The sequence below is a fragment of the Mauremys mutica genome, chromosome 1 (assembly GCF_020497125.1).
Source record: "Mauremys mutica isolate MM-2020 ecotype Southern chromosome 1, ASM2049712v1, whole genome shotgun sequence".
In the NCBI taxonomy this organism is placed as follows: domain Eukaryota; kingdom Metazoa; phylum Chordata; order Testudines; family Geoemydidae; genus Mauremys; species Mauremys mutica.
In genome coordinates, this window is record NC_059072.1 from 37,099,546 (window position 1) to 37,114,394 (window position 14,849).

Here is a 14,849-nt window from a genome sequence, read left to right on the forward strand (position 1 = left end):
AAGCGCTAGTTTAAGCTTTGTACTATCCATGGACATGCAAGTCTTAAATTTATGCAACGTTTGTACTTGAAACAACTTAAATCAGACTACCCCTAATTTCTGAAGGCACACCAGTGAGCAACACATTTAGCATTACTCCAAATACAAATGTGCTGGAATGAATTACACTAATTTCCTACATTAAAAAAAGTCCCTCAGAGACAAATTAATAAGAGTATAATGAATTTACAGAACCTATAGTTCTGTAAATCTACAGGGCCAATCAAACTATAGCAATTCAACACTGGCACAGAGAAATTGTTGCCCAGGCCCACCCACGAAAGGATTAAACTTGTGCCATAAGGTAACAGAAGTAGTCATTGTAATAGAAAATTACCATTGTTTTGTAGAATTAAAGGCCTGCATGCAAAGTCCTGGTTTCATTGTTAAAAGCTTATTCAGCAGCAGTCTGAGTAAGAAATATTCCAGAAATATTTTTGCACAGAAGGCAATTATGATCAGAAAAGTGACTATGTAAAAATTATATTTGCTTTAACAAATCTGACCTCTGTATGCATTCAGAATTCTATCTATCTATCTGCTTACAGTCAGTATGTTTACACTTACCTAAAGTGAACCTCATATATGCATGGTTTATGTTATTTCCTCATGTGTCTCACTATTTATATTGTAAACTTTTTGAGATATGAAAATATGTAGAAGACAATTCCCTAGGTGTACTATCAGATAATCAACATAATCTTTGTCACTAAAATTATTATTACCACCATACGTTTTATTCAGCTCTGCATAGCCCATATGGCTGTGGAAGAGCACATTCCATTACGGCCCACATATCACCAAGACAACTATGAATTAAGGTTTAATACCAATGCTTTTATCACTAGTGGAGAGGTAAACTGAGAACTTTTAATTAATTTTAGCTCCTAGACTGGGTTTTGGGGGCTGCCAATTAGAAAAAATAAAATTCACTTTTAAAATTAACATTTGACCTGAAAGAAACCTCCAACGCTATATTCAAAGATTGATTCTCAAGAGTAAATCAGCATTTTCTGACTTGTAGTGGAGTTGCTAAAATTCCATTAACTTCAAAATTATACACAGCCATTTTGGGCTGGATTTGAACCCAAGACCTAGGAAAAGAAACACTCATTTTTAGCTTCAAGGTCTACTGGAATAAAGTACTGCATCTGTATCATAAAGGAAGCTGTGATAAGAAGATTGAAAAAATGGAAAACTAAGCATCCTGACCAGACTGGTCCATACACAGCTGGTAATCTGGAAAATTATTAAAAATAAAACTGTTGGCTTCCATGTTTGTATCTTTTTCAGCACAGGTCTGATCAGCTGACCAAATGAAAGACGATTTTCTCCCTGTCAGCCCTGCAAACTCAACCTGGCATCTGAAAGTCATGGTAATTACTTTACATTAATTTATCTTTAGAGCACTTTGAAAACCAGCTGTTAGACAGTAAGCAAGTCTCAACCCTACCAACAGCAAAGCTCTTGCTCTCCCTATAATTGATTTCTTAAGATCCCATGGCCATCAATCTGACCTGCTAGCTAGACCATACCAGACCCGATCAAGTCAGGAATTATACACGATGGAGTGAATACAGTTCGCAGAAGAAATATTTCAGTCAGTGATAGTATGCCTACCAAAACATTGGGGCAAATATACATCAATTCTCTGCCCATCAGTTCCACAATACTTCTATTTTCTTCATAAAAAGTTGAAACAAAATTTACTACAACCTATAAATTCAAAGGCAAACCTAAAATAAAATGCTTTGCTCACCTTCAGAAGTTATATGCACAAAAATCACATACCTGACAATTTGCAGCACAAAGGCAAGATGAAATGTATCAAGCGGACAATACCAGATCACATCCCTTCCAGTATCTTCACCCTCTCTCCCCCAAAAAGGCCTCATTTAACAACAACAAAAAAAGGATCAGCCTGAATTAGTTTTCTTGGTTTTGTAGATGTAATATTGTGTTAACAAACTGTGTGTTAAAGTCAAACACAACTGTATTAAAAATATGTTTCTAACACAAATCCAAAAAAGCAACATCCAGTGCACAGTCACTACAGGGTGACATCTGATTTCCACTGTGCTTAGGTAATGAACAAAACCAATACACAGATTTTTCTCCTTTTGTGAATTTCCATGAAACTTTTAATAGAGGTGCTTGTGAGGATAAATATATTAAAAGACTGTGGAGTGCTCTGAGATCTACTGATGAAAAGCACTACATTAAAGTTAGGTATTATTATTATTTGTTTGTAAAGCAACATTTCATTGAACATGTCAGTTTCCAACCACAGAACAGATGAATCCACTAATATTTGCTATAGTAGGTCTAATAACTAGATATAAAGAGAGTGAAAACTTAATTTAATTCTAAATTTAGATCCCATTATCTCACAAATTCTGGGGCAGGGAATATAAAATGCCCCCTCTAAATTTCAATAAAAATGTATATTTCTTTGTTCCCTTTTAATGCTGTAAAGCCATTTATCAATTTGTTAGTGCAAGAGAACCTGACATTGAAATTGACCAATTTAGTTACATTTTTGTAAGATAATGATAAATAGCACAATAGGTAAAGAGTAAATAGATTTTTTTAAAAAATTCAATTTTAATAATCCAACATATGAATATTTGGAGCATTTTTATATAAACCCACCTATGTTTATATACACCATAACCAGAGCTTCAAACACCAATGACATTGATCATGGAGGTAACTGCCTATTACCTCAGACTGTAAAAGAAGGATAGACAGTGGCTATTATGACTGACTACACAACATGGGTTCTCAAACTTTTTCTTCCTGTGCTATAAAAATTTCCCAGCCGACCTGTGCCATAGCAACTGTTTTTCTCCATATTCAGTAGATTAAAAGCCAGGGCTGGCATTAGGGGGTAGGAAAGCAGGGCAATGGCTCAGGGCCCGACTCCACAGGCAGCTCTGCAAAGCTAAGTTGCTCAAGCTTTAGCTTCAACCCTGGGCGGCAGGGCTTGGATTTCAGCTTTCTTCCCCATGCCCCAGCGAGTTGGCCCTGCTCTCTGGTATATTTTGGTGGACCCTCTGAAACCTGCTTGTAGCTCCCTAGAGGGCCCCAGATGCCTGGTTAAGAACCACTGCTATAGAAGACACTGCCATTTGTCCATATCCTAGTCATTGTTCTTTCATATATTCCAGGGGTCGGCAACCTCTGGCACACGGCTCGCCAGGGTAAGCACCCTGGTGGGCCAGGCCAATTTGTTTACCTGCCACGTCGGCAGGTTCGGCCGACCATGGCTCCCACTGGCCACAGTTCACCGTTCCAGGCCAATGGGTGCATCGGGAAGCCGCAGCCACTATGTCCCTCGGCCCGCGGCACTTCCCGCCACCCCCATTGGCCCGGGACGGCGAACCGTGGCTAGTGGGAGCTACGGTCAGCCAAACCTTCCAACGCAGCAGGTAAACAAACTGGACCAGCCTGCCAGGGTGCTTACCCTGGCAAGCCGCATGCCAGAGGTTGACGACCTCTGATATATTCTAATATTGGAAAAAAAAACACAATAATGCATATTTGTTTTCAGGCCAAAAAGCAATTTCTCAAGTACAGTGACAACCAGTTGATGGAACAAGAGTATCTCAGAATGCAAGCAGCTTGCCTCCCAGACTTAGTGCAAATGTCATAAATCCTAAATAAGGGAAGATGTCGACCACAAAGTGATGAAAAAAGGCACCTCCCAATAATGAGATTAAGACAATTATCTTTTACATGCTTAAGCACCTTCTCTTACATTTAGATTATTTTTGGCCCAATCTGAAAATGGATGGCAACTTAACATTTTACACTTAAAGGAAAACAGTAAAAATGTGTGGGAGGGAGACTACATATGGAAGTAGTATTGAAATTATCGTTCCTAATTTTGCATATGCCTAGTTTGGGTGAGTAAAAAATGCCTTTGACCCTAAAGCATAATAATAAGGGTTACTAACCTTACCATAAAACAGGAAGACTTCCTAATGTGTTACACAACTCAGGTTTGGGGCACTTCCCTCCTTTTAAAGCAGGATAAGGCCTGTAGAAGATGAAGAAATGCTCTCCACAGAGCTATTGTTTTCCTTAGAATGACAATTTGCTGAGACAATTTCCATTGTCATGACAAAAAATGTGAAGATGCAGTTGTTTATGTGCAATGAAAGTTATGGGGCTGAAGCACTGCTTGCTAAGAGAATAGGTGAGAGGAGAGCAGATTAAACCTATGGTTCAACACTTGTCTGGACCTTTGTAAATGCTGCCAACTGCGTTGCAAACCTGCAGCGAACCCTGCACTCACTTCTCTTCTTCTCCCTCATTTCTTTGTATTTGGTCCTTATCTCTCTTGCTTTGTGGAAGAGAGATCCCCCATTCCATTTGTGGTTCTCAACAAGAATCCATCTGTGGACCACCGCAAAGAGATGGACACAAAAAAACTACCAAGGATGCTACAAACAGTCCATTAGTACCAGACCATAAGAGAGAGCAAGCAGAAACATTCCAGCATGCACGTGGAGAGAGGATACCAGCAGCCTCAGCCTTCAGAGTAACATCACCCTCTCACGTCTAGCCATATTGATGCACAGAAAATACAGTGGCTGAACCCTGAAGAATTAATTTGATCCCATCAATGACAATACCCATGTTAGGCCTGGGCACTACCAAGTCTAACATTCCCTGGGTCTCCCGGAACCCAGCAAGGAGGTAACCGGCATCATTCACCACACTAGCTCCTTCTCCACCCTGCCGCCCTCCCAAAGGGCGCACTCACCTAGGCTCTTCCCGAATGGTTTCTTCCCCAAGCTCCCGCCCCTCTCCCCATGCACACGCAATGGATGGTTCCTGCCACGCCCCTTATCCCTCCCACACCCTGTTCCAGTACGAACACTTCCGGCCCGCGCCCATCACCGCTCTAGCCACACACACCCCCGCGCGCGAATGGTTCCTGCCCGCGCCCGTCACCCCCGCGCGAATAGTTCCTGCCCAGGCCCGTCAGCTCCAGCCCTGCCCGAGCCTCGCCCCACCCCCACCCCGACAATACTCGGCCCACAAACATGGCGTCCAACAAAACAGCTTGCGCTGCGCCCTCCCCCGCCCGCTGTGCCGGGCCGGGCCGCCTGCCCCCGCTCCCGCCACCGAGCCCCGCTCGCTAGGCCCGGCCCGGCCCTGCCCGCTAGCCGCCGGCCCCGCTCTCCCGCCCGGCCGCACTCACGCTGTGGGAGCCGCCGGAGCGCGGCTGACAGACCCTCCTGCTCCTCGTCTCCGGGTCGACGCTGCGGCCGGTCTAATGGCGGAGGCGGCTCCACCGATGCCGCTCCCAGCAGCGCCGGGCGGCCAAGCGGGCGCTGGCGGTGCCGGGCTGCCGGCGGCGGGTGCGGGGCTCCTGCTCGGGCCGCGCGCGGCGCATTCGGGAGGCGCGGAGCTGGTCGCAGTCCGGCTGCGGGCTCGGCGCTCCGTCCTAGGGCTGAGAACCTCCCCTCCCCCCTCAGCACAAACAATGCGGCTTCACCACAGCGCTGCGCCGGCGGGGGGAGCGGGGGACGGGACGTGAGAACGCCAGTCCCAGGCACCGCCCCGCCGCCGTGGGGGAGGGGCCCTCCCAGGCCTGTGTTGCAAGGGGGAGGGGGCCCGGCCCGTGGTGCAGAGCAGTGCCGCGCCGCGCCGCCGGGAAGCGGCTCTCCCTGACTCGGGCAGGCACGCGGTGCTGCCAACCTCAGAGCCAAAGTCAGGCGTCGGCCCCCCCAAAGCACGATTGGCTTAAAATAGGATGCGGGGGGGCACCCTTTTCCACTCCCTTCTGTGCCTGTAGGGGTGAGGCATTTTCAGATAGAAAAGTCAACCTTTAATCCACACAAAATGCACACCACTTCCCCTCTGGCTCCTAGATATAGGGCCTTACTAGCCATTTCCTTTTCCTGCCGTGACCCCACAGCTAGGCTTCTCTGTCGCCTGCTGGGCTAGGACTCCTACACCTGGGTTCCAGCAGCAGCAGTTTGTGACTTCCCTCCACTGCTGCTTCCTAACCCAGTATCAATTCTCAGCTCTAGGGCCATACACATGTCAAGGCAGGTCTGTGGCCGTAGTCCCAAGGCTTTTGCACAAAGCTCTGCCCACATGCCCAGCCCTGAAAGTTGTGGGATGGGAGATTTACTGAGAAGCGTCTCTTGTGTCATCAGAACAGCTCCTAGTGCAGGCACCAAAATCCTGTGACTCATGGATCAGTGTCAGTTCATGGAAGTTGGCAACACTTCCCCTGGCTGCTTGGAGTTGACTCCCCCTCCACTGACCCCCAGGCTGGAGGAGCTGCTATTCCATCCCCTCCATCTCCCACTCCCATCACTGTCTTCTGCCCTTCCCCACCCCCAGCTCTCCTCCTAGCCCTCACAACATCCTGCAGCCCTGAAAATCCTAAATTGCCTCCTGCTCCCCCTTATTCTCCCCATCTGCTTTTCAGTGTCTCTGCTGCTCCTCAGAGTCCCTGTGTCCTGTCTAGCCATTGGGACCATAGAGTGGCAGCTTTTTTCCCTGTAGGCCTGGCTTCAGTCTTATTGAAAACAATGTGAGTTGGCAACCAAGTTTATTAAGGGCAGCCTCATGTCCACATGCAGATGGACTGGAGGGAAATATAGGGATGATGGCAATTTTGAATAAGGGAAAATTTGTGAGTTGGCACCTTTCATCATGTTTTCATGAGACAGATAAAATAACATCCCAGAATTACTAGAGTTGTGATAAAAAAAAGCGAAAGTTGGCAACACTGGCACAGCCATCATGCAAGAGAGACACACAGCTTTGCCTGAGTGAGGTATCACTGCACAGAACTGTGGCCCTGGCCCTCTCTAGCTCCAGGGCGAGAAGGGGGACACAGGCTTTTCTCAACCATAAAGTTATTCCTTGGGGAATAGAGGCATTAAGTACCTGAGTATCACATTAAAAAGTATGTGTGTAAAAAAGAGAAATTATACAGAAGAGCTGGTAAAATATACACTTAGGCCTAGTCTATAACTGCTGGTTGGTCTCAGCACCACTGCAGCACACCTCACATCCACACATAAAAGTGCTCCAACGGTTCACAAATGTTACAACCACTCACTGAATTAAGTTATCTTTGTTCAAAGAAAGTCTGTTTAGCTAGGTTCCTATATTGCAACTATCACCATAATATCTGAATGCCTCACAAACAATAGATTTGTCCCCACATAAGAACATAAGAATGGCCTTACTGGGTCAGACCAAAGGTCCATCTAGCCCAGTATCCTGTCTTCCAACAGTGGCCAGTGCCAGGTGCCCCAGAGGGAATGAACAGAGCACGTAATCATCAAGTGATCCATTTCCTGTTGCTCATTCCCAGCTTCTGGCAAATAGAGACTAGGGACATCATTGCTGCCCATCCTGGTTAATAGCCATTGATGGACCTATCCTCCATGAATTTATGTAGTTCTTTTTTGAACCCTGTTATGGTCTTGGCCTTCGCAACATCCTCCAGCAAGGAGTTCCACAGGTTCACTGTGTGTTGTGTGAATAAATACTTCCTTTTATTTGTTTTAAACATGCTGCCTATTAATTTCATTTGGTGACCCCTAATTCTTGTGTTATGAGAAGCAGTAAACAACACTTCCTTATCTACTTTCTCTACACCAGTCATGATTTTATAGACCTCAATCATATCTCCCCTTATCCGTCTCTTTTCCAAGCTGAAAAGTGCCAGTCTTATTAATCTCTCCTCATATGGAAGCTGTTCCACAGTAAATCTATCCCTGTGAAGTATGTATTACTATACTTAATTTACGGACAGGGAACTGAGGCACAGACAGTTTATAACTTGGATATCTGTGACAGTGCGAAAAACTGAATCCAGATCCCAAGTCCCAGGCAAGTGCCTTAGCCACCAGACCATCTGCCATGTTGTCTTCTACCATGCCAGTATCCACTGGTAAAGTGCCAAAATGGACAGATACCACTGGCATCATAATCCCAACATTATAAACAGTCCTTCCACTACTGTCCCACAGTGCACCAATCACTGCTGAGGTGGCCTTTCTGATCTGATTTCTGCACTCAATTCTGTCAAGGTCAAATTGCCTAGAAGCCCTTTACTTCCATAAAAAGTACTGCACATGCTATAGAGTTCTTGTATGCACTATTTTCACAATGAAAATCCATTTCCCATTTCTGTTACCCAAATGTAATCATATTGTCAACTAGTCCCAGAGGAATCAATTTACAAGCCTGCTGCCAACTGGCTTGAGGTTGCCGTAGAGATGCTGGTATCCATCTGGAGAGAAGAAGAGATCCAGGGGCAGCTGAACTCAAATCATACACATTACCTGACTAGGTATCCAAAAAACTGGCTGAAATGGGCATTGTTAGAAATGCCAAGCAATGTCAAGAGACAGTAAAAGGACTGAAGTTCCTATATCATGAGGCCTTGCATAATAAAAGGCCAATTTGGGGCAGACAACAAGCCATTTTACAAAGAGCTAGGGCACACACTGGATGGGTTAAAACTGGCTCAATGGCAAATCTCAAAATGTTAATGGGGAAATATCAACGATCAGTTCTTGGTCCAACACTATTTGATGTTTTTATCAACAACCTATATGATATTATAAAATTTTTGCTGTTAAAGTTTGTAGATGACACAAAGATTGGTGGAGTAGTAAATAATGAGAACAGGTTACTGTTACAGAGTGTCTCCTGATTAAATGGTCACAGTCCCACAAAATACATGTTAAAGTACATTTTAAAGTGCAAGATAATACATCTGGGAACCAAGAATGCATATTATATCTACAGGATGGGAGATTCTGTCTTGCAAAGCCATGACCCAGAGAAGGATTTAGGGGTCATCATAAATAATATCTTCAACATGAACTCTCAGTGCAATGTTGTGGCAAAAAAGGACTAATGCAATCCTTCGATGTATAAAAAGGGGGATATCAAGTAGAAGTAGGGAAGCAATCTCGCCTCTGTACTCAGCACTGGTAAGACTGTGATTATTGTGTCCAGTTCTGGTGTCCAAACTTCAAGAAGGATGTGGAAATACTGAAGAGACTTCAATGGGGGAATCACAAAAATGATCCAGGGCCAGGAAAACAAGTCTTACAATGTGAGGCTTAAGGAGCTAAATTTCTTCAGTTTATCAAAAAGAAGGTTGAAAGGTGATTTGATCACTGTGTGTAGGTACTTACATATAGAAAAAAGATCTGATAGTGGGGGACTTCTCAAGCTTGCTGACAAAGGCATAACAAGATCCAACGGCTGGAAGTTAAAGTCATCCACATTCAACCTTGAGATAAGACACAATTTCCTAACTGTGAGCGTAATTAAACATTGCAACAGTTTACAAGGAGAGGTGACAGATTCACAATTCTTTGGAGTCTTTAAAGTAAGATTAGATTTAAAAAAAAAAATGCTTTAATCCAGTTTCTGGGAGAAATTCTACTGCCTGTATATGCAGGGGGTCAGGCTACATAGTTGTTGTGTTCCTTTCTGCCCTGGGAATCTGTGCCTGAGTATCCCTGTTCATCCCTTTCCTTCATGGGCCTTGGGGAAACAGGATTGCTGCATTGCCCTTAACATGCTCATAAAACTTGCAACTCTGCATTCGGATAATGACTATAATCACATCTAAGGCTTCAAATCTTCAGTTGGTCCTCACCTGCAGGAATCAGGAAGAAATGTTTTCCCCAGTGCACAATTGCCTAGATGTATTCTATTTTGTTTATCTTTCTCTGAAGTATCAGTTTGGCCACAAATGGAGAAAAGACACCTGACAGGGTGCACCAGTGTCCTGAGGTGGTGTGGCTGTGGCTGGTGTGTCTTGATCATATGCTCAGAGTCAAAATTACTGCCAGATCTGGGGTCAGGAAGGAATATTTCCCCATGTCAAATTAGAAGTAGGGTGACCATATGTCTCATTTTAGCTGGGACAGACCCTTTTTTAAAAGTGGGCGTTTGTCTTGTTTGCTCTTGCTGACTTTATCAGTTGGCGAGAACAAACAGGACAAATGCCCACTTTTGTCAAAAGGTGGTGTGAGGTGTGAAAAAATGTGTGGGGGATGAGTGGAGATGCCAGCCCCACATAGAGGAGGAGACAGGGCTGGGGAGGGGGAGACAGTGTTCCATCATGTGGGGGGCCAGCAGAGTTCCAGCAACTGGGCAACAGCCTCATGCCGGGGGATAAGAGGGAGGCTTGGGAGAGCAGCTGGGGGTGTCCCATTTTCCCTTTGGGAAATATGGTCACCCTAATTAGAAGGGACCTTGTTTTAGTGGGTTTTTGCCTTTCTCAGCAGCATTGGATGTGGTTGGCCTGCTGGGATCATCTGAGCATATCTCACCTAATCAGTTCCCTGCCCTTGCAGAGGCCCCAGACATTGGTGGCACTGCAATCTGTCCTGTTATCTGTCTATGGCACACAGTTTAGTCTCATGAGGACTCAAACGCATTGGTCTATCTAACGTCTTTGGACTCAGTATAGGGGTGTCTGGGTGAAATTTAATGGACTGTAATACATACATCAGACATCCCTTCTAGCCTTAAATTCTATGAAACTATGTAATCCTTAGAGCTTGCCTCTCCACCCAACTCAAGTGCTTCTGTACAGTAAAAAGGAACCATACATAGTGAGGAATGTATGTTAGGAGAATGCTGGCTTTGTGAAACTTGACCAGCTGGATAAGGAGCCAGGTCAGGAGATGGCAAACACATTTCTGGAATCCCAGGATCTATTACGGGGCAAGAAGCCATAGGATCTGGAGATGGTAGCTAAACAGTTCAGGAGAAAAAATATGTGACGCAAGGGACCCACTACAGCAGATATGCATTTTTATTGTTGTAAATTATACAGTGTGGGCTAATTTAGCAGGCTTCAGGTCTTGGAGAAGAGTACTCTGCGTTCTTAATAATGCCACTATTAGTGTTTATTAAAAGGCAGATATAGCCTTACATAAAGGTGGAAGTGTCCACTTCTCCTGCTCCAAAATGCCCAACTTCAGATATGCAGAATCTGAGTTTTCAGAGTACTCGGCATTATATAGCACTTCATGTGTTCAGTACACAGCTCTCATTGACTTTAGTTACTGTTGTGAATGCTTAACATTTCTGCAAATCAGGTCCAAGGTGTCTCAAGTGGACCATCCAGAAAATGGGGAACGCTATTAGTCGTCACTTCCCCAGCACTACATAGGAACTTTGTAGCAGAGACAGAAATAGAATAAAATTATCCAGGATGGCATTCAACTGTCTAAAATATAAGAGCATTCTTTCTCTTCTTGCAGTCCCCTGTCTCATTCACTACACATCTACCAAATTCTGCAACAAAGGAGGCCAGAGTTCTACAGACAATAGTCAAATTCATCATACACTACTGGTTTATTCCCTGATCATCATCTATCTTGTACACTGAACATGCTTGGGGTCCTGTGGACACATTAGTGTGTAATCATGTAATTAAATATTGAATCATATTGCTTTTAATCATTGAAGTAAACTTTCATGGGCAATCTTAGTTCTGATATTTCCTGATCTTGCTAATTTAATGTTCCTTTAACATATAATGTTCCTTTAATGTAATTTCCTGAGATTTTAAGTGGGCAACCTGAAAAATAGAAATTCCTTCATGAGGAATTTATTCACCCCTGTTATGGGGCATATATACCCCATGCTGGTCCAGCAAACACGCAGTTAATGCAGGTACTGCAGGCCAATGCTGATTGGCAGCCTCACAGCAGCTGGGAGATTAAAAGACCCTGGGAAACAGCTTGGTATGGTGCCTGCTAGAGGAGTATGCTAGCTGGGGATAGGAACTCCTGCTAGCTAGCTGCTCAGAGACAGCACCCTAAGAAGGGATGACTGGACCAACATGCTGAAGAGCCTAAAGAAACCAGCGGAGGTAGGAAGGAGCTCAGGGAGTTGTCAAGCCCTGATTTTGTTTTATGGGTGGGGTGCTCTGTGACTGTGGGGTGTATTTCTGTTCCTTTGTTCAGTTACATCTCTGAGCAGAGTTCCTCTAGGTGGTATCCATTGACTTCTTAGATGCTTTTGAGGAGCTGTGGGTGCTGTCAGGGGTTCTCTGCTCAGTGTCCCCTTGCAGTTATCTGATTCTTGACTTCTGACCTTCCTTCTCCCCCCCCCCCCCGCTCCTGTTTTGCGCGGGGGGGGGGGGGATTGAAATTTTGGCATTAGATTTCACTCTGCATAAGGACAAAGCCAAGGTCTTTTGAATCTTACCCCACCCACTGCAAAAAAACCCACAACCTATTCTAGAATAGCCAATAGCCAGGTGGCTAGGACACTCATGTGTGATATGGGAGACTTAGGTTTAAGTCCCTGCTTTGTCTGGACCGAAGAAACCATTTAGGGAAGAAAAAGGGGGAAAAAAAAAAAACCTTAGTCATAGAATTATAGTATTTAGGGCCAGAAGGAATCCCCACAATTAGTTGGCCCTTGAGTATATCACAGATTGCTGCCCCCACACAAACCCCAACAACGAAAAGTAGACCAGAGCACTACAGCCCTCATGAGATTGAATGATTGTGTGCCACAGACAGAGACTAGAAGGAACTGAGGTGCACTGATTCCTGAGGCCTATGCAATGACAGGGACTTGAATAGACCTACATGATCCTGGCAAGTGACCACTTCCCTATGCTGCAGAGGAAACCCCTAAGGTCACTGCCATGCTGACCTGAGGAAAAATTCCTTCCCAACCCCAAATATCACAATTAGTTAGCCCCTGAACATGAAAGCAGAAACCAGACAGCCAAGCACCTGAGAGAATACTCACAGCACAGATACAGAGCACCGCACCATCCCATCTCCTGCTGTGCCACCCCTGATGTTTCAGAGGAAGTAGACAAAAAATCAAAAAAAAAAACCACCCAGAATATTTGGGGGGGGGGGAGATTCCTTTCCTGGTGACAGGCTGAAGCCCTGAACCATGATATTTTAGGAACATAAGACTTAATAAATCAGAAGGGACTCCCAAGATGGCCAAGCCCTACCTTCACAACCCCATTATACAATCCAACTCAAATTTGTCAAGCTTTCTCTTAAAACTAATTAAGGTGTTAGTTTCCCAACAGGAGTTGCGGGAGTAGTTCCGGAACCTCACTCTTCTGTTTAGATACCTTCTAATTTCCAGCCTAAATTTGTTCATGGCCAGTTTATACTTATTTGTTCTTGTCCCAACATTGTCCTTGAGCTTAAATAGCTCTTCACCCTCCCTGGTGTTTACCTTCCGGATGTATTTATATCCTCTCCCTTACAAGATAGACTCTCTATCCCCTTGATCAGACTCATAGATTTTCTTTGCACCTGTTCTAGTTTGAATTCAACATTCTTGAATATGGGTCAAAAAATTCCCAACTAGCTCAACACAATGCTTGTTCCTGTCCACCTCTGCTCCTATTCCTCCAGTTTGTCATTGTCCTGTCCCTGTTACCCTATGCTTCTCTCTCCCACAGCCTCTCTGTATTTTCATTCCTGACTGCTCCTCACCTCCATGTATTCAATCCAGCATGCTTCCTTCTCTAGGCTGCCTGGGTATCACCAGAGGCAGCATTGAGAGCAGAAGAGTCTCCTGGTCAGGAATGGGCACTCAAACAACCCAGCAGCCCCACCATTCAGGGGGAGCAATTGCAGGAACAGCTACTGCACATGGGGAGCATGTTCAGTGCAAATGGACTATTTGGAGAATGTACATTCTCCAAACTCTTACAAACCTCCACAAAGCATGTTCAAATGGCAATTTTTGGAGGCTTGAATTCTGCCACATTCGGGTTAAGTGTCACAGGGACAGCAAAAGGTGCCTATGATGCCACCCCTCTGTAACAGATTGGACCCCCCTTCTGGGGTGCCACCTCATGTACTGGGATTTCACTGAGCCTCTCTTGCTCAACCACCCATGGTTCCCGCTCCATGCTTTGTTGAATTAGGCTCTCCGGCCTCTTGCAGCACACAGGTAGGGCCACACCCTGCTGCAGACACAGATTGAAGTCAGCTCTGTGTGAGAGGACTCCCGTGCACACCCCTTTTGGGAGATAAACCCAGAATAATACCATCTTGCACTGTATAGCAAACCCTGCATAGCACAACTTTTTCCCCTCAGCCCCCGTTAGAAATTATATAAAGTGGGTTTAATGATAAAATAAGTTTAACTACAAAAGGTAGATTTTTTTTCAAGTGGTTAAAGGGATGGCAAATAGAACAAAGCAGATTACCTTAGTAAATAAGCTCAATTTGCGGCTTTTGTTTAACACACTAGATGGGTGGGATTAAAAATTAGCAAATTCTCACCCTGAGTGATAAACCATCTGGCAGATTTTTAAGGTACAAGTTGCCTTGGCTTTCCCAGGTTTTCTTACACAGACTAAAAATCCTTCCAGTATGGGACTATCACTTCCCACAGTTCAGTGTTTGTTCCCCTGGTAATTTCAGGTGTGTTGTAGGGAGAGTGAGGTCCCCTCATGTTATCATTGTCCCTCTTTTATATCTTCTCCCCACTTGCTGGAAAGCTTTTTGCTGTGACCTGGGTCAAACAGTTCCCACTGTGCAGAGTTATCTCTGAGAGGTTTCAATTGCATACAGTTCCTGGGGTGATCCTTATGCTTGTGTGTGTATATAAGGCACTAACAATGTTTGGCCTTGTCCAACATGGCACATTTGAAATACAGAGACATGGTCAATATTCCCAGACACAGATACAAATATGCATACAAATCGGATAAACACATTCAGTAAATCATCTTTCCAATTATACCTTACATGAGCCATCTTGCATAAAGTATATCTTAGTTATACTATATTCAT

General features: G+C 44.6%; 1 protein-coding gene across 7 annotated transcripts in view; it reads right to left on the bottom strand.

The window, feature by feature from the left end:
• The window catches only part of BRD1 (bromodomain containing 1), a 156,949-nt gene that overhangs the window by 108,810 nt on the left and 33,290 nt on the right, over nt 1-14,849 (bottom strand). For 2 of the 7 annotated variants that reach the window (XM_045030581.1, XM_045030544.1), the window contains exon 1: nt 5,252-5,498. The exons of 2 other annotated variants lie outside the window; for them this stretch is intronic. The gene's annotated coding sequence lies outside the window, so the exon portion shown is untranslated. Of the gene's footprint in view, nt 1-4,810; nt 4,829-5,251; nt 5,503-14,849 lie in introns of those variants that run through there. 3 more of the 7 variants (XM_045030568.1, XM_045030590.1, XR_006582239.1) reach the window with 3 other exon arrangements.